Below are 25,035 nucleotides of genomic sequence, written 5' to 3'. Positions count from 1 at the left end.
ATTTATTATACGCATATTTTTATTTGTTTTAATAAAAACAAGCCTAGATTTGCCCACCTGTCAGGTTTTGGACCATATGAGCCTTAAGAATAGGACGTGTGTTTGGATATAACTTTTTTGACCACACTTTGTTATTATTGTTGTGTAGTTTGCTGAAAATTAGAACTGAACTTAGAAACAGTTTTGAAACAAATCTTTGCGCTTAACAAACAGAATTAAATATGTGAATACAACACCATTTCTTTATCCACAAATGTAAAGGAGTAAAGAGTAAAAGTAAAGTAAAGAGAAAGTAAAGAGGCTGAATGGGGGAGGCTCATTCTTTATCCTCTGTTTTCTCGCTTGTGAAGCGTTTCACACTCTGGAAAAGAGCATTCACACATCCATTCCAAAATACCGGTAAATTCTGACATCATTAAACAGAAATGACCTATAAACAGCAGCACTTGTATTTGTAAACATAGAAGGGGTCGGGCTTTTCTTGATGGTTTCAATTTTATTTAAAGCTTTAGTCTTCATGCAGCTACTTTTGCGTAGAAGCTCAAACCGCAGCTGAATGTTTTGACTACATCTGAGTACATTACAAATTATATGTGTGTTTATGTGTGTGTGTGTGTGTGTGTGTGTGTGTGTGTGTGTGTGTGTGTGTGTGTGTGTGTGTAATGTTGTCTAGCAGCTGTATTTTAATAATTTTACTAACATATAGGTAAATATATATGTATATATATGTGCATATACAGTTGAAGTCAGAATTATTTGCCCCCTTGAGATTTTTTTCTTCTTTTTCAAATATTTCCCAAATGATGTAAAACAGAGCAAGGAAATTTTACAGTATGTCTGATAATATTTTTTCTTCTGGAGAAAGTCTTATTTGTTTTACTTCGGCAAAAATAAAAACAGTTATTATATATATATATATATATATATATATATATATATATATATATATATATATATATATATATATATATATATATATATATTATATAATTTTTTAAAACCATTTTTGGAAAAAATTATAAGCCCCTTTAAGCTATTTTTTCCGATAGTCTACAGAACAAACCATTGTAATACAATAACTTGCCTAATTACCCTAACCTGTCTAATTAACCTAACTTAAGCCTTTAAATGTTACTTTAGGCTGTATAGAAGTGGCTTTAAAAATATGTAGTAAAATATTATTTACTGTCATCATGGCAAAGATAAAATAAATCAGTTATTAGAGATGAGTTATTAAAACTATTATGCTTAGAAATGTGCTGAAACAATCTTCCCTCCATTAAACAGAAATTGGGGGATAAATTAAACAGGGGCGCTAATAATTCAGGGGGGCTAATAATTCTGACTTCAACTGTATATACATATAATATAGGAAAATGGCCAATTTTAAATATGTCACATATATCAGAAACCTATATCAAAACCTGTTAAACATATATGTTTATATAGGTTCTTTCCATGTGGGATAAACGGGTTCAGGCTTTTAAAAAGCTGTCAATCAAAATGTTCTTGACGGGCTTGGGCTAAATTCTGTCGGGCTCTGACCCTATCGGGCCTAACTTTTATGACCCGATTACAGCTCTACTATGCACCTAGATCGTTAAAAAAGAGCCCATAAAATATTTTCAAGATTTTTGCATGAGTCAGATGTTACCAATAACAGATTTGAGTGTGAACTAGCCTGCAATCTTAACCAGTGTTCAAATGTCCATCTGTGAGTGTGTGTGCTTATGAATACATGAGAGTGTTTAAGATCTTGATTGTCATTCATGTGTTTACTTTCTCCACAGGCCACACAGCTAGAAGATGGCGGAGAGAAAGAGGAGCTCATGAATGGATGAAAGAGTATCTCTTCACTCCTCAGCCTCTTTTATGCCTCATCTGTGTGTCTTTAACTTGGAATTAAAGTGTTTGACTTTCCTAAGCCGCTGTTAAAGACCCGTGTGTGTGTGCGTATGTGTGAGATGGAGATTGTCAGTGTTCAGGTGAGCAGAAAACGAGAGTATTATCAGCGGCGCATGTGTGTGTTCACAACAGATCAGTGAGGATTAGACACACACAGAAACCCACACAGAACTTAAGCTGCTGAGATCCAGACTCAATGCTGCTTACTGAGACTTTCAGTGAACATTCAAATCACATATAATCAGCAATTCAGTTATACAGCTTAATAAATTACTCTGATACTGGCAAAGCAGATGAGAGACACTCAAAGTCCATGAGGTTTAAACTCAATTGTGATAATTGTTGTATAAACATCATTGATTAAATTTTTTGGGAAACAATCAAAGTCATAGTTGACTCAAAAATAAATGCTTCTACTATTATTTACTATCTTCTTTTAAATGCTGCTGGCACCCATTGATTTACATACAATTTTTTTTTATTTCCTACTATAGTCAATGAGTGTCAGCACCAGCATTCTTCATAATGTCTTCTTTTGTGTTTAATAGAAGAAAGAAACTGATGAAAAGTTAAAAAAAAAACATGGGAGAAAGTAAATGATTAGGTAAACGTCATTTTTGGGGTGAATTATCCCCTTAAGCATTTGCAAAAAGATTTAAGTACCTTGGTCCCTTTATTAATCTGGGGTCGCCACAGCGGAATGAACCACCAACTTATCCAGCACGTTTTACGCAGCAGATGCCATTCCAGCTGCAACCCATCACTGGAAAACAACCATACACTCTTATTCACAAACATACACCACGGACAAATTTGCCTACCCAATTCACCTATAGCGCATGTCTTTGGACTGTGGGGGAAACCGGAGCACCTGGCGGAAACCCACACAAACACGGGGAGAACATGCAAACTCCACACAGAAATGCCAACTGACCCAGTCGAGGTTCAAACCAGCAACCTTCTTTCTGTGAGGCTATAGCACTACCTACCGCGCCATCCCGTCAACTATTATTATTATTATTATTATTATTATTATTATTATTATGTATAATAATAATAATAGTATTTTTATATATCTTATTATACTGTTATTTAACTATTCATATTTGCATTCGAATTAACACAGATTTTTTTTGTAATTAATATTTTTTTTTATTTTATTATTTAATTATTTTTTATATTTATCTATTTATATCTATTTCAAATTCTTATATTATATTATATTATATTATATTATATTATATTATATTATATTATATTATATTATATTATATTATATTATATTATATTATATTATCATTCATTTATTCATTTTCTTTTCAGCTTTATTCATTTTCTTGTCCCTTTATTAATCCGGGGTCGCCACAGTGGAATGAACCGCCATATTATATTATATTTATGTTATATTACGTTTTAAAATATTATATTTTAATATATTATGTTATGTTATATTACATTATATCATATTTATTATATTATATTATATTATATTATATTATATTATATTATATTATATTATATTATATTATATTATATTATATTATATTATATTATAATTAACCTATTAAAGTGCTTTAAAATTAACAACTACTTAGTAAAATACAATGTGAATAGTATCAAGCATCAAGCAACACAAAACCCTTACTAAAAGTTTAACAAAAACCGTAGGGGGGAAAGGCATGAGTTATTTGTGTGTGTGTGTGAATGTGGGTGTGCAGCTCACTGAGGAGTTAGTGATTTATTAACTTCACCCTGCTGAAACAATGCCATTAACTAAACTACATCATGACAAGCCCAGTGTGAACGGCCCCGAGCTTTTTATGAGCGTTACTAACAAGCCCAATAACTTTCCCTAACAGAGAGAGAGGGGCTAAAAGTGTGTCAGCAGGCGTCTGTTGTAAAAGCTTCATTTCATTCGTGCTGCTGCGGCCTCATAAATTACAGCTCAAACTAGAAGAGAGAAAAGAGAAAAGAAGAGAAAAGGGGAGCGCAGGACAGGGAATGATTGGCCAGAGAACAAGAGAGAGGGGGAGAAGTGGAGAAAACAGACCTGCAGATTCACCATCCGCTGCTTTTATCCTGAAGAAGAGTCCAAATCTTTGCAGAAAAGCTGAGGGGAAAAGGATAAACGTGTATGAGATTCTTATTCAGATCTGTTGTACTGCATGGAATAGCTCAAATAAGTTAAACACAGCAGGGAAAATAAGTATTGAACAGGTCATGGTTTTTCCTGGGGATAATATTTCTGCAATCATTTTAATCTGTCAATAATCATTGACAATGACTGTTTACATGGACATTCAGATTAAGGCAAATAATTAGATTACTGATAAGACAATAATATGATTAAGGTGTTTACATGAGTTGCTTTTTGAATGTTTTTTTTTTTTATGATCCCGTTTGACATGTTACAGCACATAATTCGACTGACATGTTACAGCACATAATTCGATTGAAGTCATTGGGCCCTATCATACACCCGGCGCAATGTGGCGCAAGGCGCAGCGCAGCGCAATACTCTTTTGCTACTTTTAGCTCGGCACAAGGGTCATTCTAAGGTGTTGCGCCACACTGTTTAAATAGCAAATGCATTTGTGCTCAAATGTGCGCCCATAGGTGTTCTGGTCTAGAAAAGCAGGCGTGTTTTGGCGCGTTGCTATTTTGAGAAACTGTAAAGTCGGTCTATTGTCTGGCACAAAGTGCGCCTGGCTTACACACTACACACAAGATGAGCAATACGCAAATATCTTTACATATGAAAAATATATAATATCTTAAGAATATCTTAAGAATATATATATATATATAATAAGGATATATACAGGATATAAATATAAATAATTAAAAAATTACAAAGAATATTAATTTCTATCCTACATGAAGATTTAAAAGCCACTGCCTTACTTTCTTCATCTCGGGAGGCTTTTTCAGTTCATTCAATTTGCTTTTGTATAATGTTATTATTATTAGCAGTGTTATTTATCATATTCATATTTATATTTGTTTTATTAAAAACAAGCTTAGATTTGTCCACCTGTCAAATATTAGAACATATGGGGCATGGCAGGTGTATTTGGAAAAACTGGTCAAAAAAGTATTTTGACCACACTTGGTCATTATTGTTCATTTATTCATTTGCTAGAAATTAGAACTGAATTTAGAAATAGTTTTGAAACAAATCTTTGCGCTTAACAAACTAAATTAATTATTTATAGGCTAATTGATGTCTGTGCATAAAGGTTTCCCTATCCATGAGAGCAAAAGCGAAAGTGAACTTACTTTACGTCAAAATGTGCTTATGGCTTGACGCAGCTGGCTCTTAAAGGGAATAGGAGATGGGGCTCTAATTGGTTCATTCTCAAAACACAACTATAACTCATTAAGAAAATAAACTAAACCCTTTTAGACCATGCGTCATGGCGCAAAGTGCATTTTCCCGTTGTTAAATTAGCAAAAATGCGTTCTGACACGCCCTGAAAGCGTTTGCGGCCTGCGTTTTTTTGCGCTTTGCGCATGGACCGTCAAAATAGAGCCCATTGCGTCACCACACAACCCTCGTTTCCTCCAGAGTTTCATGTGATTCCGGGTGTTTCACTTTCATTCAGGAACATTTCATTCATGCCCCCGTGACAAACTCTGAGGTTTTGGATGCGAGTATAAAGTAAGGACTGTTGTAAGAGTGTTGTTTTAATGGAATTTGATACCGCACGTCGAAATCGAGAAAAAACCTCTGCATTTCACAATGTGGGTGTCTATGGTCCTTTACTGACTCGATAGGTGCAGAGCATAGTGTCAAACAGCCGTATGTGTATGGAATATCCTGTCCCAAAATGCGGTGAAAAGTCTGACATGACGGTAATAGTTTGATTGTGATGTTTACATGTCTGTACTGCACTTTAAAAATGCCATTAGAATAGGAATACTCAAGTCTTCTGTTTAGCTCGATTATGAATTTAGTCGGATTAAGGTCATCAAAAATTGCTGTTTAATGGTCGACTCTTAATCAAAGTATTGTCTCAATCATTTTCAAATCTCATTATTGGTGTCCATGTAAACATACTCAATAATATTGTAACCTCTAGTAAAGTATCTTTATCAAGCCCAAAAACACAAAAACTCCACGTCTATATTTTACACACACACACACACACACACACACACACACACACACACACACACACACACACACACACATGCACGCACACAGATGCACACAGATGCACACAGAGAAGGGAATTAACGAAACATCTGTAACAAATTCTTCTCAGCTGAAATGTGTGTGGTTGTGTGTGTCTGTTTAAACATCATGAGGTCTCTTTGAATCCAAATGAAGAGATCAGCACACACACACACACACACACACAGCAGTGCTGGAAACACACAGATGGTCATCCTCACAATGAACACAGACTGTCACACACACTCGACAGAAGGGGAGAGAGAATGAGAATGACAAAGGAAAAGCACTTGACAATTTTTTTTTTACAGTTTATTATAAGACAGAAAATAATCATGGAAAGAAAGTGCAAAATCCTTCAGATATGAAACAAATAGAATGAAAGTTAAAACAGATGAAATAAAAGAATGATAGATAGAACGATAGATAGAATAATACATAAAATGATAGAGCGATAGATAGAATGATAGGCTGAGAAAATCGATAGACAAAACGATCAATAAAATGATATAACGATTGATAAAATGATAGATCAAATGATAAAATAGATAAAATGGTAGATAAAAATAGAACAATAGATAAAAATACGTTAAAACAATAGATAGATAAAACAGATAGATAAAAGGATAGAAAAAACATTACAACGATAGATAAAATTATAGAACGATAGATAAAATAATAGACAAAATGACAGATTAAAAGAATGATGGATGGATGGATGGATGGATGGATGAATGGATGGATGGATGGATGGATGGATGGATGGATGGATGGATGGATGGATGGATGGATGGATGGATGGATGAATGGATGGATGGATGGACAGACAAACAGACAGACAGACAGACAGACAGACAGACAGACAGACAGACAGACAGACAGACAGACAGACAGACAGACAGACAGACAGACAGACAGACAGACAGACAGACAGACAGATAGATAGATAGATAGATAGATAGATAGATAGATAGATAGATAGATAGATAGATAGATAGATAGATAGATAGATAGATAGATAGATAGATAGATAGATAGATAGATAGATAGATGTTGTCCCAACAAATCGAAAAAGTTATCTTAAAAAATGTAATTGGATTAAACATAAAACAATTTAGTTGTCCCCCAAAAATATCAAGAGTTGTGTTGCTTCAGCTCATTCTAAATAAGTAGTTTGAACAAGCAGCACACTGAGCTGTTTTTAACATCTAAAAAAATATCAAAAAATCAATAGAAGTGAATGAGACCGGAAGTGTCATGCCAAAAAGATTCCAATGGCTTCATCCACTTATATGTCGAGAATAACAGCAATACAATTCTGACAGTATGATAACCCATGCCTAGACCATACAGATAAAAATGTGAGGAGTATGAAAAAGAAACTGACTAGTGAAGCTGTGACTTTCACATTTGAGCTCGTTCAGTGTGAATAATCTCAGAGTTACTTCATTAAAGTGGTGTAAGGCAAAGTGCTCGATTACGTGTCACTAATGAATATGAGGCTGACAGAGGAACTCACACACACACACTCACACACACACACACTCCTAAGTGTCATTAATCATCTTCAATGAGGCTTCAGTACAGTGGCCACCAACTCAGGCCTCTTTGTCCTTCGCGACCTCTGGGTCACACAGACACACTCACACTGACACACTGTCACTGTCCACACACAAAGCAGACACACACACACATGGAGCCGCACAACACACACATGGCACAAGAGCCCTCACAGATGGGACCCTGTGTGTGTGTGTGTGTGTCAGTAACCAGTTAAAAGGCAAATGATGACCACAGATGGTAATAAATGGTGTAAAAGACAGTTCTGTGGTGAAATATGTCAAAAGCATGTCTGGGTCATAATTCACCCTGTAATAAGAGAAATGGAAATAAATTCCATTTTATTGATTTTACTGTTTACTAAATAGGCTTTATGTTTGAATGGAAAATATGTTTTGTATTTTAATCATATTCATTCATTTATTTAACATTTTAATTTATTTTAATGTTGTTTGTAGTTCCTTTTATTTTTATGTCATTTTACATTTGCCTATACTGTCATTTTGCAACAAAAAGTAGGTTTGATTTTTACTTGTAATATTGTCATATAAAGAACAACAATAGTTTAAGTAAAAAATATAAGTCCCCCTAAATTATTACCCCGCGTTTAATTTTTATTTCCTCAATTTCTGTTTAAAGGAGAGATTTTTTTTCAACACATTTCTAAACATAATAGTTTTAATAACTCATCTCTAATAACTGATTTCTTTTATCTTTGCCATGGTGACGGTAAATAATATTTGACTAGATATTTTTCAAGACACTTCTATACAGCTTAAAGTGACATTTTAAGGCTTAACTAGGTTAATTAGGTTAACTAGGCAGGTTAGGGCAATTGGGCGAGTTATTGTATAATGATGGTTTGTTCTGTAGACTATCGATAAAATATATAGCTTAAAGGGGCTAATAATTTTGACCTTAAAATGGGTTTTGAAAAATTAAAAACTGCTTTTATTCTAGCCTTTCTCCACACAAAAAAGAAAATAAATTATCAGACATACTGTGAAAATCTCCTTGCTCTGTTAAACATAAATTGGGAAATATTTAAAAAAGAAAAAAAAATCAAAGGGGGGCAAATAATTCTGACTCCAACTGTACATACAATAAGAAAGCAGTTATTTGATATTGTAATAAATATTTAACATTTTTTTAACACTTAATAAATTTTGCCTTGATAAACAGAAAAAAAAAAAAAAAACAGGACCCCAAACTTTTGACCAGTAGGGTATATATAATAATATAAATATATAATTACATATTACTTTCTGTATACTTTTTTCTATTGTGGCAATTATTTTCACGCCAAAAAAAAAAAAAAAGCTTCAATAAAGTGTTATTTTCAGTAAATATTTGTTGTAGGAATTTTTTTGTGATGACTTAAAAAGTTGCAAAGTATATCATACTATTATATTATATTATATTATATTATATTATATTATATTATATTATATTATATTATATTATATTATATTATATTATATTATATTATATTATATTATATTATTATATCATCATTTCATTCATTCATTCATTTTCTTGTCGGCTTAGTCCCTTAATTAATCCAGGGTCGCCACAGCGGAGTGAACTGCCAACTTATCCAGCAAGTTTTTACGCAGCAGATGCCCTTCCAGCTGCAACCCATCTCTGGGAAACATCCACACACACATTTGCACACACACACTCATACACTACGGACAATTTAGCCAACCCAATTCACCTGCAGCATGTCTTTGGACTGTGGGGGAAACCGGAGCACCCGGTGGAAACCCACGCGAAGGCAGGGAGAACATATTAATAATATAATATAATATAATATAATATAATATAATATAATATAATATAATATAATATAATATAATATAATATAATAAATATAATATAATATAATATAATATAATATAATATAATATAATATAATATAATAAAATAAATATAATATAATATAATATAATATAATATAATATAATATAATATAATATAATATAATATAATAAATATAATATAATTTAAATCATATTATATTATATTATATTATATTATATTATATTATATTATATTATATTATATTATATTATATTTATTATATTAAATTTATATTATATTATATTATATTATATTATATTATATTATATTATATTATATTATATTTATTATATTATATTATATTATATTATATTATATTATATTATATTATATTATATTATATTATATTATATTACATTATGTTATATTATATTAATCGTTTTTATTCGGCTTAGTCCCTGTTTTCATCAGGGAAATGAACCGCCAACTTATCCAGCATAGGTTTTACACAGCGGATGCCCTTACAGCTACAACCCATCACTGGGAAACACCCATACACTCTCATTCACACATTTACACTACGACCAATTTATCTTACCCAATTCACCTATAGCGCATGTCTTTGAACGTTTGGGAAAAACTGCAACACCAGGAGGAAACACACGTCAACAAGGGGAGAACATGCAAACTCCACACAGAAATGACCCAGCCGAGGCTTAAACCAGAGACTTGCTTGCAGTGAGGTGATTGTGCTACCCAATGAGCCACCGTGACGCCTGTGTTGATTCAGCTCAGTTTAAATAAGCAGTTTGAACAAATAGCAAACACAATTTTTTGAGTGTATCCTTCAAACTTAAAGGGTAAACTATTTTAGATTAAAAGAAAGATTCAACCCCTAAATGTCCCTTTCCACGGTAATAATCTGCATTTTTCAATGATCCGCGGAGCTTAATTACAACATCTGTCATTATTGCTTCTTATTAAAAGTCACTGAGAGCCATTACCCCATTCCCTTTGGGCTTAAAATCTTACGACAGTGTAAAAAAATCAAGCGTCAAATAAAGCCTGCTTAAAGTGTTAATGATGCGCTCATGAATGTCTCCATAGGTCGCGATCGGATCAAAAGACGGCAGAACGAAGCGTGACCGGACAGCATTGGGGGGAAGAGAAAGTCCACACCAGCTTTCTGTTTCCTTTTTCGGCTTTTTGCAATAAAAAAAAGCAGATAAATAACTGAAAGTGAATAAGGTCAACAACACGCACAAAGGCCAGAGGAAATCCAGCACTCTTGCAGATGCTAATTTTATAGAGCGCCAATTAAGGAGAGTTGTTTTATGGCACTTTTTCAAGAAAACAAAACCTGCGGCCCCGGGCCCCGCATGGAGCCCAGCCTCTAATTGGATGCTCCTCCTGTGTCCACACACACACACACATACTGTGGAAATGGGCTGTTGTCTGTTTGTTGTCCCTTTCACACACTCGACACGTTTATCACTGTCACAGGCTCACCGAGGGGGAGTGTGTGTGTGTGAGTCTGTGTGCGTCTGTCCAATCTGTTGTGTTTTAGGATTTGCCGTGGCGTGTGCTGCAGTATTCAGGTCTGACAGCTGTGAGTGTGTGTTTAAAGAGTGTGTGACGGTGATGTGTGTTGTTAACTAGACAATGATGTGCAGGTTTGCTGGACTTTCAATGCTTAACTGGTTTGGTTTAAATCATCTCTGACTGGTTTGTTTAATGCTGATTGGTTTTAACTGATATAATTAATGATCTCAATTCGCTCATTTAGATCAGAGGTCGGGAACCTTTTTTCAGCAAAGATTTTTTTAGCAAATGCATTTTTTAAAAGAGCCATTGGGATATACAGTTGAAGTCAGAATTATTAGCCCCTCTTTGATTTTTATTTATTTTTTTATTTTTAAAAAATTTCCCAAATGATGTTTAACAGAGCAAGGAAATTTTCACAGTATGTCTGATAATATTAAGTCTTATTTGTTTTATTTCGACTAAGCAGTTATTTATTTTTCAAAAGACATTTTAAGGTCAAATTTATTAGCCCCTTTAAGCTATATTTTTTTCAATAGTCTACAGAACTAACCATCCTTATACAATAACTTGCCTAATTACCTCAACCTGCCTAGTACACCTAATTAAACTAGTTAAGCCTTTAAATGTCACTTTAAGCTGTATAGAAGTGTCTTGAAAAATATCTAGCCAAATATTATTTACTCTATAATAAATATAAAATAGTAATAAAATAAATCAGTTATTAGAGATGAGTTTTTAAAACTATTATGTTTAGAAATGTGCTGAAGAAATCTTCTCTCTGTTAAACAGAAACTAGGGGGGAAATAAACAGTGGGGTAATAATTTTGACTTCAACTGTATGATATCCTAATAATTTTGGGCATAGATTAATCCTATAAATCTTCAACATAAGAATGGTTTAGTGCTTTAGGGTCACATTTATTAAATAAGCAGTATATTAAAAGGAAAAATTTTAACATATTTTGGACTTCTTGGTTTTTTATTAAAAACAAAATGACCATTTGGGTTTGCTAAAATTGCTTTTTAAAAATGATATGGTCACCAAGGCTGAGTATATTTCATTTTTAAAATGTTATGTATTATGTAATAATGTTGTAAAATGTTATTATATACAACATTATACACTGTAGGACAATGGTCTCAAACTCAATTCCTGAAGGGCTGCAGTGCTGTACAGTTTAGCTGCAAGCACCTCCAACTCACACCTGTTTAATAGTCTCTAGTAGTCTTGAACACCTTGATCATTTGGATCACCTGTGTTTGATTAGGGTTGGAGCAAAGCTGCGCAGAGCTGCGGCCCTCCAGGAATTGAGCTTGAGACATATGCTGTATAGGGGGTGACACGATGCAAACGGTGCACCTTCTTCCTATAATTTTTAAACTTGAAAGTAAAAACAAAGTGTCTTTTATGAACATTTCTAATAGTTTAACATATTTTGTCTGAGTTGCTGTAGTATATCATGGTATAAAACCTTGTTATTATTTAACTTTTTATTTGTTGGTATATTTTTATTTCATTGTATGTGTTTATAAGTTGGTATCATTCAAACTTTTTGGTTCCTTTTTTCTTTGTAATATTGCCATAAAATCTATAAGTTAAATTATATTAGTACTTTTAAAGTCCAATCTGTGTTTTTAGATTTGCCATGGTGTGTGTGCTGCAGTAGATCCCCATTCAGGTCTGACAGCTGTGAGTGTGTGTTTACAGAGCGTGTGTTGTTAACTAGACAATGATGACTAGGTTTTCTTGACTTTCAATGTTTAACTGTGCTCTGTGTGAAGTGTGTCTTGTGTGATGCTTTTAATTATAATGGCTAATAATGTATCTGGTTTGTTAACGCTCTTTCAAAGTCCTTGGTGTTCAATTTGGGTTTGGTGCGATTTCTTTTTATTCTTCTAGTTTGCTCACCAGGGCTTATTTAATTTAAAATACAGTAAAAACTGTATTTTAGTACTATAGTGGGAAATAATCTAATTAAATTACTTTACTTCTAATATGCTGATCCCCAAAATATACTCTAATAATTCAGTCAGTGGTTACAAACTTTTGAGTTTCACTATTGAAGATATTTTGAAGAAAACTCGAAAAAACTAAAACTGCAACCATTGATTTGTAAAAAAAAATAATAATAATTCAATGAAAGTCAATCATTGCAGGATTCAAACATTTTTCAAAATATCTTCTTTCAAAAAAAAATTAGATAAATCTCAGTTTACATGATATCCAGTTTAAAATCAGTAGCACATATTATACAAATGTCCTAAGTCAACTTCATCAATTCAAAGCCAGGTTTTGCATGGGCAAAAAATCAGCTAAATGTGCAAAAAAAAAAAAAAACTCTTTAAAAATACCATGTCAATTTCCAGATTTTGAAGACATATTTTGCAGACTATGAACAGAAAATATACAGAAAAATATTCATATAAATATGAGTTTGATAACCACCCGTTAACAGGCTGCAGCAAATGCAGTACTTTAAAAAAGTAATCAAATCAACAGCAAAATTTCAAAGGCAGTTTTGGAATGTGCAAAAAAATCAGCTAAATGTGCAGCAAGCACTTTACAAAAATTGCCAAGTGAACAGCAAAGTTTTGCCCATTTTGTATGGGCAAAAATGTGAAAAGAAAATTCTAAAACTCTCAGTTTTATGAAAGGGAGAGTTCACCAAAATATCTGAATTTACTCACCCTCAGATAGTTCCAATCCTTTATGAGTTTCTTTTTTCTCTTAGAAGATATTTGGAAGAAAGCTGAAAATCTGTAACCGTTGACTTCCAGAGTAGGAAAAATAAAAACTATGGATGCTAATGGTTACAAGTTTCTTAAAACATCTTCTTCTGTGTTCAAGTTGTAATAATCAATTAAAGGGTGAGTAAATGTTGACAAAAAAACTATTTTCACTTTTTACATCATGGACTGGTAATTGATGAACTTAGACAGACCTGTTGTGAGCTCTGAGGTTGCAAATAGAATGTGGCTTTGCTTTTGCTGAATCTATCTGTTAACAATAATTCTCAAAAAACTTATTTTTAAAACAGCCATCTTTAATGACATCAAAAAAAAACTATATTACCCATAAAGTAGGAAATACTATGAACCTCAGTGGTTACAGGTTTTCATCTTTCTCAAAACATCTTCTTTTGTGTTCAACAGAAGAAAAAAGTCAAAATTTGCCAATTGAACAGCAAAGTTTTGAAGACTTCTATGTTAAAAAATATATCATTATAGATTATTCAAATTCTATATAATCTCAGTTTGATTAACGGGACAGTTCACACAAAAATCTAAAGTTGCCTCAAAACATATTTTGTGCTTAACAGAAGAAAAAAACATCAAACCAAACAAGTAAAGGGGGGCTAACTAAAAAAAATAAATTGTTTTCCCCATTATGGAAACTGATAACTGCTAAACTTTTAAAGTAAAAAACATAAATAATAATAATAATAATAATAATAATAATAATAATAATAAAATAATAGTAACATAATAATAATAATAATAGTAACAATAATAATGATAATAATAATAATAATAATAATAAAAATAACAATAATAGTAACAACAATATTAATAATATTAATAATAATAGTAACAATAATAATAACATAATAATAACAATAATAATAATAGTAACAATAATAAAATAATAATAATAATAATAATAATAATAATAAAAATTATTATTATTATTATTATTATTATTATTATTATTATTATTATAAAATAAACTGGAAAAAAATACTATGGATGTCAATGGTTTAGAGTTTAAAGCCCTCAAAATATCTTTTATGTTCAGCAGAAAAATATTCAAAATAATCAAAAGTGAAGTTTGAATAAAAGATGACCGATTTTGCAATTTTGGTTGAACTATCCCTTTAATATACCAGTTTAATTATCTGCAGTGACGAGCTGAAAGAATTAAAGTACCAGAGGTGAAGTGATAGAGAGGTCACAGAGAGAGGACAGCGGTCATTGATATTCGCATACTTGAGGAAAGTGAGGGCAGAGAGTGGGCGGGGTGTCATTGTGATGCGTCGAGTCTGACTCCGCCCCCCTGCCGCTCTCTTTGAAGCCGCCTCAGAGGTCACTGGGCTCTCAGGGGCCCGGAGGAGCCGCAGGACACACTTTTGTTCCTAAAGAAAATAAACGTGTTGTCAGGACGAGAACAGGGAAGGTCTCGCGGAGATTTAAACAAATAGAACAGGAAAAGAGTAGGCTCAGGTGTTAACATGGGGTCAGTGCAGTATGCAGATGAGATGGAGAAAACACACATCGCATAATTAAAGTGGTTCGTCAGCGCTTATACAGTTAAAATGAAAATTATTAGCCCTCCTTTTTCTTTTTCATATATTTTCCAAATGCTTTTTGGCAGATCAGGGAATTTTTTACAGTCCTATACTTTTTTTTCTTCTGGAGAAAGTCTTATTTTTATTTATTTAATTATTTATTTATTTATTTATTTATTTATTTATTTATTTATTTTATTTTATTTATTTTTTTGCCACATCAACAACGTATGGCTATTTCATGGCAAAATGGATATACATGAAAGTATTACATGATAAAAACAAATTCATATTACAGTAAAAAAGTTACTTAGATAAATATATACAATATAAATAAATAAAATTCACACAAAAATATATTCAAAGTTAAATATGACTTTTCAGTTCAATTTTTGATAAATAATTTAAGATTCTTCCTGGTGGTACCTTTTTAAAAATGTCCATCAAAGTATTCTCCTTATAAAAACGTTGTCTAATGGTATTCAGTGTTCCACATTCCAACGAAATATGTTTGATGGTAAAAGCAGCTTGGCAGTAATTACATTTAGGGGGGTCTTCGTACTTAAGTAAATACAAATGAGTCAACCTAGAATATACAATTCGACATCTAGAATAGATAGTTTGATCATGACTGGTCTCAGTTTATAATTCTCAAATTCTCAAAATTATAATTTGCTAAGTGTCTTTCATTTATTTTCGGGTTAATTTAATGTAATTTATTATGCAGTTGACCCACTCCCTTTGCCATGTTTCGTTAAAGTACAAATTAATTGTGTTTCAAGTCCTCAGGAGGCATTAAAAGTCCTGTCACTTTTTAAGGAGGAAGCCTGTTTTGCTGCTTTATCTGCCAGTTCATTTCCATGTAGTCCCATATGGCCTGGAATCTAACAGAAGATAATGTTGAACTTCTTATTTTCTAGTGTTGTCATGTTCTTTACAATCATGGAAATTATGGGGTGATCACACTTTGAAGCATTAAGTGCTTGAAGACATGATTTGGAATCTGTGCAGATTAAAAGTTACGGTACTGTGTCCTTTCTATTTGTTCTAAAGCCATATTTATTGCATAAGCTTCTGCTGTGCAGAAGATTGAGCTTTCTTCTGGAATCCGAGTACCAAAAACATCATCTTTAAAAATTACTGCTGCTGTTACTCCTTTGTCTTTTTTTATCCATCTGTATATATGGGTTCATGATGAGGGAGACTGTCTGTTATTTGTTTGAATTCTTGTTTGTATTCATTTGGGTAAGTCAATGACTTGTTCTGTTTGGTTGGGTTCCATAAGATTCTTATTTTTGAGTTGCACCAAGGAGGAATATGGCTCAAATCAATTTCAAGTGGCTCAGGTGGCTCAAGTCAAGCGTTTCCAAATTAACACCCATATTCTTCGGATGGGGTTTCATATGAATTCCAAAAGGACTGATATAGTTGGGTCTGTCTCATACAATTCTAAATATTCATGGTGGAAGACTGAAGGATGGGTTACCTCTATTTGATTTCAGTTTGACAGTATTATGGAGTGAAAGTCTTATTTGTTTTATTATGGCAACTATAAAAGCAGTTTTTAATTTTGTAAAAAACATTTCAAGGTCAATATTATTAGTCCCCTTAATATTTTATTTAAAACTTTTATTGTCTAGAGAACAAGCCATTTGCTATATAATAATTAGCCTAACTTGCCTAATTAACCTAGTGAAGCCTTTAAATGTCACTTCAAGCTGAATACAAGTGTCTTGAAAAATATCAAGTCAAATATTATTTACTGTCATCATGGCAAAGATTAAAGTAATCAGATATTAAAAACGAGTTATTAAAACTAGGGCTGCAATTAAAAAATAATCGAAATCAACATTTAGAACCTATAATCAACCAAATTTTTCCAGGATGATTTTTTCCTTTTATTTTCCCTACAGATTTTTATTTCTGCAGCCACATCTGATCTCTGGTCAAGTAGGTTGAGGGACCTATTCTTAAGCCTTAATTTGCACTACATTGACGATGATTGGAAGCTGTGCCTGACATGCCTTGAGATGGCAAAAATTTTAAAAATAAATAAATAAATCGTTCAATAATCATTGAGTTAAAGTGTTAAATTAATCGAGATTTTGATTTTAGGCCAAATTGCTCATCCCTAATTAAAACTATTATGTTTAGAAATGTGTCAAAAAATCTTCTTTCCGTTAAACAAAAATTGGGGGGAAAATATACAGGGGGGCTAATGTAACCCAGGTTACTATTGGGTATAGTACACAACAATACAGCAAACAGAAATACCCTTATAACTATGCAAAAAAACATTGGCAGAATACTCGATTAAATAATATATTTTAAATTATAAAGTATATTATTTAATTTATTAAATTATTATTAATTAATAATAGTATTTAATTATAAAATTAAATTTAATATCTAATTTATTTTACCCCAGTATATTCAATGGGGATTCTGCGCTAGCCTGCCAATTCTGACATGCGTGTGCAAGTAGACGGCTTTTTGTCTCGTTTTACGCTTGAGCAACTAAATGAATGCCAAAGTCTGTCTAACTGATTGTATTTTGATTACATTACAACATCGATATTGTAAAAGGAACTGTATAAAATGGAGGAAAAACTGTAACAGGTCACCGGAGGTTTATCAGTATGGGAACAACACTAGCTTGGCATATACCTTGTTCTGCATGCTAATAGACAACAAATGCACCTTAAAAAAATGAATTTAGATGATTATTTACGAATTAAATAACTATAATTAATTACTCTCACGCACCTTGGGAATTCAATTGAGTATCAAAAGAAAACCACACTCCATCAACACATTTTACTCTGGGAAAGCTAATAACATACAGTCATATAAATAAGGCAAACGAACAAAATATATAGAAAAGTAATGGTGAGCAGCACATGAGCTCAGGAAAATGATTATGTTTGTTTTGCCCTCTAGTGGTAGGTTGGTGAACTGCCTTAATGCTTGACGTCTCAGATAAATACAAACTGAAATCATTTGATCAGTTTACCTTTGGAAAACAACAATTCTTCAATAATATACTTCACCCGCATATAATAACATTACAGAAAACTGAAATGAGTGGAAATAAAGATTATATCTTACTGAAAGGTTGCAAGTTTTTACATGAACGGTCCACGACAGCGCTAAAGTCCAGCATCTTCACGTAATAACACTTGACTAGTGGTGTTGAATGACATTTGTCCTGTGAGCACTGTACAAATGTGGCGGCGCTATAGACACATGCTCAGGGTCCCTATGCGATATCTAGTGTATATATCTATGATACTGTAGTAGCTATCTACTGCGGCTGCCTCAATGGCAGGCAAATATATTTTACTTCAGAGGAAAACTCGGCCCTCGTCATGATATAAGGATTATACCCATCATATGTGCGTATTTTTTATTTGTGTCTACTTTGATATATGATATACATCGCATCCTCTGTGTTCCTGCCCTCCTCCATCTGAATTTCGCGCCTCATCAAAACCACGTGATTGCAAATGCGGAAGCCGGGTGTAGTGACGTCGGCGTGCAGGGGCGGGGCAGGTTGTGATTTTGGTATAAATACGCACGTCAGCTGGCTCACCTGTTTGCCAGTTCGATAGTTTGCAGTTCTCCAATGATAACGTCAAACAAACAAACGCCCCATACACTCGATGGGATCCACGCCGTTTACCGCCAAAAAGCTTTTTGGCCTGAGGTTGACACATCATCCTCAAAATCACACCAGGAGTTTGAGACCCAACTGTGAAGCAGCTTACAAAAGGTATATTATGTTCATTTGTGTTGTTTGTCAAAGTAGCGGTGTTGCTAACCTGCAGCCCGGTTTGAACTGAGTAAAGTTTTGTTTGTGAAAATAATAGCTTTACATTTTAATAGGGTATATGCCGAACTAGTGTTTTTCCCATACTGATAAACTTCTGGTGACCTGTTATTGTGAACTTTTTTTCGTTTTATACAGTTCCTTTACCAGTATCGATTATGTAATGTCATTAAATACATTCTGTTAAATAAACTTTGGCATTTATTTAGTTGCTCAAGCGTAAAACGAAACAAAAAGCCGTTTGTTCGCACGCGCCCGTCAGAATCAGCAGGATAGCGCAGAAGCTCCATTGAATATACTGGGGTAAAATAAATGCTCATATTATAAAGATATGGCGGGGTAACGTAATTTAATGCAGTGCTTCTTGTACAATCTGAGACCCACTTTAAATCGGATATCACTCTGCTAGTGGAGATCTCTGATTTTTAAAGAAAACAGACCTTAAATACACCAATTTTGCATTGGCATTCAATGCGCCGGAAGTGTTAACCCAGGTTACTGGCAAATTAAAAGTCCTATTAGCATTATTAAATAATCTTTATAATATGAGCATTGATTTTACCCCAGTATATTCAATGAAGCTTCTGCGCTATCCTGCCGATTCTGACAGGTGTGTGCGAGCAAATGGCTTTTTGTCTCTTTTTACGCTTAAGCAACTTAATAAATGGCAAAGTTTATTTAACTCAATGTATTTTAATGACATTACAACATCGATACTGTAAAATGAACCATATAAAACGGAAAAAGTTCCCAATAACAGGTCACCGGAAGTTTATCAGTATGGGAAAAACACTAGCTCTGCATATACCCTATTGAATTCTGCTTAATGTTTAGCCTAAACGAGAAACTGTTATACTACAGTTTGCTTCGTTTTAAAGAGTTTTTGTGATGCACTCAGTCTATTTATCGTCATCCAGACAGTGATTGTCGAGTGAATGTTGAATTAAACATTTATTTGAATAAACTAAGCTTTTTGAATAAACTAGATTCAGGTTGTGTTTGTTAATATTTGGGGTGTTTTTTTATGAGAGCAGGCCTCAGTTTGTTGTGCAGTGATGTTGAATTGAGGTAAAATTGGTTTTATATACAGTATATACAACTAACGTAGCCTAACCCATATTCTGTACATAAAAAAAAGTCAAATATGAATCCTTGCATTTACTAATTTAAGTGGTTGTAAACAATTTATTTGGGCTGAATTTAAACAAATTAAGTTGAACATTACTAAACTTACTTTGTTTAAATTCAACATATAAATTGTTTGCAGCTTTTTTTTTTTCAGTGTACACAACGATCAGTGTTGCCAACTATTTCCAAGAGGAGGGGAGACTGCAGACTTGGATCCAGACAGATCTACGGCCTAAGCAGTTTTACGTCCAGGCAGTTTTACACCCCTGTTGTCCCTGATGCGTCCAGTAGAGGGAGGCACTGCAGTATTTAAGCCTCCAGAACTATACCACATTCAACCATAATTGCATTCAGTTACATTTAATATAATGCAATGTTTTAGTTTAAACTATTAAACTATCATATATCTATAAATGCAAAGAAAAACTCATAATTTTAAATTTAATTTATATAGCTATACAGTGCATTTTGTATATTAGCTATGAAGTTTGTATTGCACATGCATTCATATTGTTTATCACTTACTGTTTTATAATATTTATTGTAACAATTTGTTACAAAGAAAATGATCAAATATGGGAAAATCAGTATCACAATTTGTAGCTGCAAATAAAAAATAAATAATAATGACTTGGTCCTTTTGTTTTTACCTTGTTATAGTTCTTAAAGAATAAATAAAATATATAAAAACATATTTTGATATGTTTCGCATAGGTCCAGATAATAAAATGGCATGAATTTTTTTTTTTTTCCATTTGCTGTTCTTTACTGTTTCTGTTGATTAAAAATTTTTAGATATTTGGTCTAGAAACGAGTCAAACTTTTAAGTGCTTAGGATTTTTGCAGAGTATTTATACATGACTTAATTTGTTTATTTTTTCAGTGAGCATGAAGCATTTGATGCAAGGATTCAGCTTAATTTAAAGAAAACTGCCAATCTAGTGATATTGTTGTCAATAAATAAATGTAAAAAAAAAAAAAATCTAATGTTGTCTGGGGTTTTGTTTGTCAGGTAGCTGAATGGTCCTTGGAATTTTAGAAAGGAGTGAATTGTTTGTCTTAACGTTCTGCAGCTGTCTGGTAGTCAATACCACTGCATTATCAAAGCACATCATTACTCCATATTACTCTTGTTTGGTTATAATTTTATTTTCAAAACAACTTTACATATAAACAATAGAACAAAATGCATATCTCTATGAAAACGTATAACTAGGCTACTATTAACCATTACACTATCCAACTATTTGTTTCAAATTTTTCTAATTAAATCTATATTAATTTGCAATTGGGCTTTTGCATATCTGAAATTATTTGAGTATCAATTCTGCATATTATAATTGAGTTTTTAATTCACTTTGATACATTAACTTAGCGTTTATATTTAGCGTAGTCTAATTAAAAAAAGATATTTATGAACAGGACATTTAATAATCTGGGAGCGTTGACTTCAAATGTATTATGTGGCCATGTATCTTTCATCCCCCTACTGGACGCATTAGGAACAACTGCCTGGATCCAAGTCTGCAGACGCCCCATATAGATTTCCAATGAAAAGCAACTAAAGCCAACCCGAGAAGTTGCCACGCACAAATTTGCATATCAGTCACGTCATCTTGTAATATCTCGCAAGCGTAAGCCCGTCATGTCTTTACTCTCTGAGGTGCAGTGTATTATATTTAAACATTACATCCAGATATAAATAGGTTTTAATTAACATATTGCTTTGCGCGATGTCGTCATTGCATAATTTACTCAAAACTACATCTTTGTTGAATAAAAAATAATTTACGTTTTCTCAAATTGACTGGCCATCTCAGCAAAAACATTAATTGAAATATGTCCTTATAGATTTGTATGAAAAATAGAACTGACTATTTGTAAAAGTAATACAAACACTTTTTGATAAGAATTTATTTTCCCCATGTAACGCTGATATGAAACGGGTACATTCTTTTAAACAATCTGTACTTACTCTTTTAAACTTGTGAAATTAACACATTTGTAAAAGTGACAGCAATTACAGCACTATTGGAATTTATTGCTACCCAAGTTACCAACAATTAACAGTAAATTAACAGTTATGAAGTGCAATATGAGCTAGCAGTTTACTCTACTGAGTGAAGCCTGCAGTCACTGCTCTGAGTCCATTTTTAAAAAATTGCTTAAACTAGCCAAATGAATGTTATCAATTGCTAAATTTGTTGCTAGGGGCTTTTTGGGGAAAAAAAATTAGCTAAATCTAGCTGCCAAATTTCTTAGTTGGCAACACTGACAATGATGTTCTGTACACAGTTTAATACTAATTAGGTTGTGTATTAAAATCCAAAATCATACAAAGTTCTTATATGTAACTTAATGTGTCAGTGCTCATTGTGTAAGGCAGTGGTGCTCAACCCTGTTCATGGAGATCGACCTTCCTGCAAAGTTCAGCTCCAACCCTGATCAAACACACCTGAACCAATTAATTAGGACCAGCAGTGAACAGCACTTGATAATTACAGGCAGGTGTATTTGATATGGGTTGCAACTGAAATCTGCAGGGAGGTCGATCATCAGGAACAGGGTTGGTCACACCTGGTGTACGGGATTCATCAGAATAAACATCAAAATCAGTCCAAGGCACTCAAAAAATGTGGGAAAAAAAGCCTTTATTGACATGGCTGTTCCTTAAAGCTGTGGCTGCATCAGGTTACCCTTATGAAGTCAAGTGTTATAAAAATGTGTAGGTGCAGTTTGAAGAATTAGCCATGTCAGTAAAGGCTTTTTAATATTTTCTCCACATTTTTCAAGCGTCTCAGACTGACTTCTGCTGTTTATACTTATTATTGGCTGTTGTTGTTAGATGAATTTTCAAGAGGGATTAGAAAAAATTTTTGACTTTTTTTATTTATTATAAATCTTTAGGAAATATTTTGGTGCTTACAAAATAGAGGATACAACAAGCTAATCCAGCTAAAATACTGCTTAAAATGCCACTTATTGGAGTATTTAAACATCATAATCAAATAGAAATGGGTGAATAACTGCAAAAAAGTCCACATTTTGAAAAAAAAAAAAAAACACTCCTTACACATGGCTGGCTACGGGCCTGGTGAAATATTTAGTGAATATTTATTGAAGAATAAAAAATATTGCAATGTTCTATTTTCCAGTGCACTGTGTAGGGCTGCACGATATTGGAAAAAACTGACATTGTAACATTTTATTTTTCTGCGATACATATGGCGATATTGAGTAGAGTTTTAACAGGTGAAATGAAAAGCTCTATTTAGAAAGAATTCATAATTTTAGGATAATTTCTGATGACAATAGGATGATTTTGTAGTGGAGCACATCTGCATAAAATGTAATAAACAATCACATGATAAATACATTAAAGCAAAGTTACAAATGAAAAAATGCTTTATGGTTTTTCAGGGAGTCTAATAGTATTCAGGTAAAACAAATCGAATAATTAAATGTAAAATAAAAACACTTATTATTATTCATTGCATATATACTGTTTCTAAATAATATTAATCTCTCTTGAAGTTTGTATAATGTTATTTTTCTCTACCTGAATGCTTTAAACTGCCTACCCTTGGGACAGATTTCCAATCTCTGAGGTATAATTACGGGTCGTAGACAAGTTATATATATCTGTGTAATCTTTGTGTCTCACTCTTATTCCTGATCACAGCAGAGACTCTCCTACCAAATGTTTTCGAAAAAAATCAGTAAGTTTGCTACGTCCACCTAATGCTTACCGCTATATTGAATATTCGGTCTGAAATTGCATGTAAGTGTTACTTAAGCCGCTTTTCCACTATCGTGCTGAATCGTTCTTTAAACAGAACTGTTCCATTCCGTGCCAAACCGGGCCAGACAGCACGGATACGGTTTCATTTTCCACTGTCGTGCTGCGACAAAGCTCTTTAAAACATTACACAAAACGCATCAGTAGTTGCCTTGGTAACGCAATGTAAACGGCTCCCTTTGTTCAATTAAAGTTAAATAAGAGCCGAAACTATTTATTTATTTATTTTTCATAAAAGCAAAAGCAACCATGTGACTAAACACTGTTATGCCGCTCTATCAAATAGGGGTGCTAAATGTGCACCTTATTTATTTATATGTTGCGCAGCTCTGGCTAAATTTTATTTGGAGGGAAAATTACCAAAATGTAACGTGATGATTAAAAATAATTGGAGGGGAAATAAATAATATTTAAAATCTCTGAACATAACAGAAAAAAACAATGATAAGACAACAATAATAGTGCATTTGCATTATAGTGGCAGAAATATCATTTTGGACAGGCTTTGTCAAAGGTGAGCGGGCACTTTCACTAATAAAAACACAGCACATAAATTATTTCATTTTTAACAATTAATTAAATTACACTGCGTATTTATATCAAAAGTTGATAATGATATAAAATATACTACATTTTGATAGTAAAATGAAACCATTTAAGCGATGGCTGTTATTTGTTTTACTATTCAAACATTAAATAACGAATGCAGCAAGTGAAAAAAACGAATATGAAACAACACATATATTGCAGGATTTAAAGCATATAAAGCACTAAAATGCTGCTTTATTATCTTTTTATTTTGATCATTTTATTTTTATTTTTATAATTATTTTTGTGTTCATTATTAACTAACAAGCTGTAGGCGAAATATTGCTAGACGTTTTAGAAAATATTTGCGTAGCTATATTAAAGATCACCACAAAAAAAAAAACACACAGAAACATGTTACATGCCTCATAAATGTCATATAACTTATGTATAACTGAATCATATAATTGCCTAT

The 25,035-nt window shown here is 32.7% G+C and overlaps 1 protein-coding gene and 1 long non-coding RNA gene across 5 annotated transcripts in view; one reads left to right on the top strand and one right to left on the bottom strand.

Moving 5' to 3' along the window:
* Positions 1–18,761, bottom strand: part of LOC141377069 (uncharacterized) — a 35,668-nt gene extending 16,907 nt beyond the window's left edge. The window contains exons 1-3 of the long non-coding RNA XR_015506393.1: positions 18,385–18,761; positions 14,978–15,123; positions 3,956–4,015 (exon numbers count right to left, since the gene is read on the bottom strand). This is a non-coding gene — a long non-coding RNA (uncharacterized LOC141377069). The remainder of the gene's footprint in view (positions 1–3,955; positions 4,016–14,977; positions 15,124–18,384) is intronic.
* A 54-nt stretch (positions 18,762–18,815) lies between these two features.
* LOC147834307 (uncharacterized) overlaps positions 18,816–25,035 on the top strand; it is an 84,849-nt gene continuing 78,629 nt past the window's right edge. For 3 of the 4 annotated variants that reach the window (XR_015506391.2, XM_087279767.1, XM_087279765.1), the window contains exon 1: positions 18,816–19,048. The gene's annotated coding sequence lies outside the window, so the exon portion shown is untranslated. Of the gene's footprint in view, positions 19,049–20,387; positions 20,867–25,035 lie in introns of those variants that run through there. The other variant, XR_015506390.1, reaches the window with a different exon arrangement.

This window comes from Danio rerio, chromosome 13, assembly GCF_052040795.2.
Source record: "Danio rerio strain M-AB ecotype USA chromosome 13, GRCz13ab, whole genome shotgun sequence".
NCBI classification, from domain to species: domain Eukaryota; kingdom Metazoa; phylum Chordata; class Actinopteri; order Cypriniformes; family Danionidae; genus Danio; species Danio rerio.
The sequence above is the reverse complement of the archived record's forward strand: the minus strand, read 5'-3'. Positions and strand labels throughout refer to the sequence as shown.